We start from the raw sequence: 3,844 nt of genomic DNA, 5'->3' as shown, positions 1-3,844 counted from the left end.
ACCATATTTGTGTCTGACTTAGTTCCCGCCGCATAATGTTTTCCAGGTTAATCCATGTCTTAGCGTGTATCAAGGCACCAGATTTCTCTGTATGGCTGGATAATCTCCCAATGTGTAGCGACGTCCATTTTGTTCCTTCACTCGTCTGGGCAGACACTTGGGTTGCGTCCATCTTTGGGCTGTTGTGAATCACGCTGCAATGAACGTTGGCATACGCTATCTTTCACAGTCCCTGTGGCTTCAGTCTTTGGATTATGTGCGCATTTCAAGCTTTAGATTATATTGGTTTTCAAAGAAAGGGACTGCTTTGACAATACTACTATTGAAAGCATGTGCTTCAGAGGGTGGACGGAGACGGCTTAGCCAGAAGCACTTCAGCAGCTGCACCCTCAGGAGTACGTTAGAGCGCTGAGCTCTTAAGGGAACTGAGTGTTGATATTGGCGCTTCTGCAAGCCTACAAGGTGGTGCAAGGGGTTGACCCAGGGACCACGGTCCCTCTAAGACCCCATCATGCAGGCGCTCGTACTTACACTTAATGTGAAAACTATTCCAGCCTTTTCATTTCCTTCCTCTTCTCTGCTGAAAAGAAGCCCTAGTGACAATCGTGGGGTAAGCATTGGACTGCTAACTGCAAGGTCAGTGGTTCAAACCCACCAACTGCTCCGTGGGAGGAAGATGAGGCTGTCTGCCTCTGTAAAGATTGAGTCTTGGAACAGTTCTACTCTGTCGTTGAGGGTCGCTATGAGTCAGCGTGGACTCGATTGGGTGTGCTGGGGTTGTTTTCCCTGATGAAGGTAGTCTATGGCAAGGGACCCAGACAGTGGCCTGCCCCGATTTCTCTCCCAATGCATTTTGCTTCCGCCACTGCTTCCCAGCTGGGACGTAACTTTGGTTCATAGGGTTGTCTTGCAGACCTCAGGTAGGTAAGTCCCCCATCCAAGCACGTGTCCATTTAAGAAAGTAACGGGCAATTAACAAGAAACACTTTATCTTTTAAGGCCTCTTGGTCGCTCTATTCTGGTTCTGTTCCTTGAGCCACCCCACTAATCAGTTCATAAAAATTTCACATAAAGGACGATTCCTCTCCCTGGCTGAGTCCTCTCAGATTAATATTTAACTCCGAGGAAGCATGGACCTCAGCCTTCAAGCATGTTTCTTTTTTCCGCTTCTTTCTCGAGCTTGGTGTCGTTATTTTGATTTTCATCTGTTTGGGTCTCGAGCTTCCTTTCTGCTTAGAAGCCCCTCCCCCCATTCCTCTGTCAAAAATGGCACGTTGTCAGCCACGAATGCGTTGGCTTAACACCTCAGCTTTTTCAAATTACGTTTTTCTAAAAAAGCGAATGTGTTACTTATTATAGAAACTATGGATCAAATCGAAACATAAGAAAATAGAGGTTATTGCTCCCCCAACAGTCTATGATAAAGGCTAACCTTGCTATCGTGTCCGTGTTGAAACTGTCTACACACTGAGAAGCAGATGGATTTAAGATGATATGGTAGAAGAGACTATTTGGGGACAAGATTCTTTTGAGGGGGGCGGGGGCATCTTAAGACAGCGTGTACACCTTCCAGTGTTCTTCATCGGACCCACAGGCTCCAGGCCTGGGCGAGGTTGCCCCGAATCACCTTGTTCAGCTGCTCAAACACCGCCCATTGTGTGATTCTACAAATAACCTGCTTCTTGCTTATTAAACCCTAACCCGGTTGCCCACTTTTGTGGCACCATAAATAGCAGTGCAGTCCTCGCGCTGCTTTCTGAAACATCTAGAAATTGGGCTACGCTCGGTGGACGCCCATGCTGCTCTTACGTCTGCAGCGCGAGGCTCCCTTCTGGGTGTGTGTTAATGAACTGGACCGAGTCGTGTAAGATGGTGGAAGCTTCAGGAGGAGGGGCCCAGCATGGAGAGCACGGTGTTTGCCCCTTTAGCGTGGACCAGAAATCGTTTCCATGGCAGCAGGACTAAAGGTCCTCCCTCCCAAGGTCCCTTTTAGAAAGAGGTGTCCTGCGCTACCAAGTCTACGGGACGCTCCGCTACCCGCTTGCTCTTTGCAGTAGGTCTCGATCCTGGGTTCATGTTCAAATCGCAAGAGGACACAATTCGGATCCACTCAGACTCCAGTGGGGACCAGCCGTCAGAATTGTTCTATATACAGAATTGTTCTACAGCCAGGGTTCAGAACAGCTCTGCTTTCGCTGGCCATGGTGCTGCAGGTCTTCCGACTACAGGCTCTTCCTGGGGGGGAGGGGGGTGTCGGGAGGGGGCTCCCGCACTTCCCACCTGGCTCTGCCCAAGTCAAAAGCAATTGTTTCGGAAACGCTGCTGGATGGAGGAAGCTGGGTATCCCAGCTCTCTCCACGTCATTAGATGGAAAGATCAGCATTTCACTGCAGCTGCATCCACCTCCCCAGACAGCCAATTAACCACAGAAACGGCAGACGCTGCCTAAAGGGGGCCTTTCAGGGCTGAGCTTTTAATACCCAGAAGCACAGTCTGCAGCTAACCGCTCCTACAGTCACGTAGACAGAAGCACCTTGCGTTTGCGTTGCAGTGCTTATGGGAGATGAGGACAGCTTGGTAGCACCTGGATATGTGGGGAAAGGGGAGAGGCTGGCCTGGCATGTTTTAGGAGGCTGCCGGTGTGGAGAGGGAGCATTAGACCAGAGTCGAGAGATGTGAGTTTGAATCTCTAGTTCCACGTGTTAACATAAAACTTGCCGTCGTTGTTGTTAGGTGCCATCGAGTCAGCTCCGACCCCCTAGTGATCCTACACACACGGAATGAAACTGCACGGTCCTGGGTCTTCCTCACAATTGTTCCTGTGCCTGAGCCCATTGATGCAGCCACTGTGCCAATCCATCTCCTTGAGAGCCTTAGCCCTTGCCATCAAGCTAGCTAATTCCTTCTCTCTCAAACACATTGGGCTGCTAACTGCAAGGTCAGTCGTTCAAACCCACCGGCCGTTCCCAGGGAGAAAGATGAGGTTTTCTGCTCCCATAAGGATTGATAGCGTCAGGAACCATAGGGAGCAGCCCGGCTCTGGCTTATAGGGCTGCTGTGAGTCAGAATCTACTCGACAGGCAGTGGGGTGGTGGGAAATGGGGCCAAAGCTGACTGCCCCGTGAAATCACAGGCTGGCGGGGTGCTCATGAGTGTATCAACCAAGTCTGGGCAGAGGAAGAGTGTGTCTGGACTAATGGTTTAAAAGCTACCTCTTATACATCCTTAGTCCACTCTACTGCTAATGGGGGACCATGGCTGCGGGGGCAGGGAATGTTCACGAAGTGGCCAGCCCCCATCTTCATGATGAGAAGGGCCACCACGGGAAAGCCAGGCTGAGCTGTCTTCTGCGTGGTGCCAGGAGACAACAGGGGGAGCCCAGCGGCCTATGCGTTGACAAGCTCTGCAGGGGGGTTTGATGTACACTAAAGATAGTGAACCGCTGCTCGGCCGTCCTCCATTGCCCTCTGGGTCTCAATGGTATTGTCAATGGGGATTTTTGCTTCAAAGTGTGTTGCTCTGCACATGGGTCTTTGGTGCACCCATGTAGTTTTCTGTTGGGCACATGTGCCTGTGGATCGGAGGCCCTAGTGGAGCAAAGAGTTCACACTTGACTCCTCATCAAAGGTTGGTAGTTTGGATTCAGACGTATGTAGGAAAACAGGCCGAAAGATCACAACCTTGAAAATCCCACAGGGCGGTTCTGTTCCGCGCTCGTGGGGTTTGTGCATTGGCATCAACGGGGCCACCAAGAGCCGCAAACAACAGAGTCAGCTGTATCATATCCGGTCAAGTGTTTTCCAACGCGATTCTTAGAGTAATTGACAGTCCCACCAGCGGCTCA

The sequence above is a fragment of the Tenrec ecaudatus genome, chromosome 10 (genome assembly GCF_050624435.1).
Source record: "Tenrec ecaudatus isolate mTenEca1 chromosome 10, mTenEca1.hap1, whole genome shotgun sequence".
Lineage (NCBI taxonomy): Eukaryota > Metazoa > Chordata > Mammalia > Afrosoricida > Tenrecidae > Tenrec > Tenrec ecaudatus.
The sequence above is the reverse complement of the archived record's forward strand: the minus strand, read 5'-3'. Positions refer to the sequence as shown.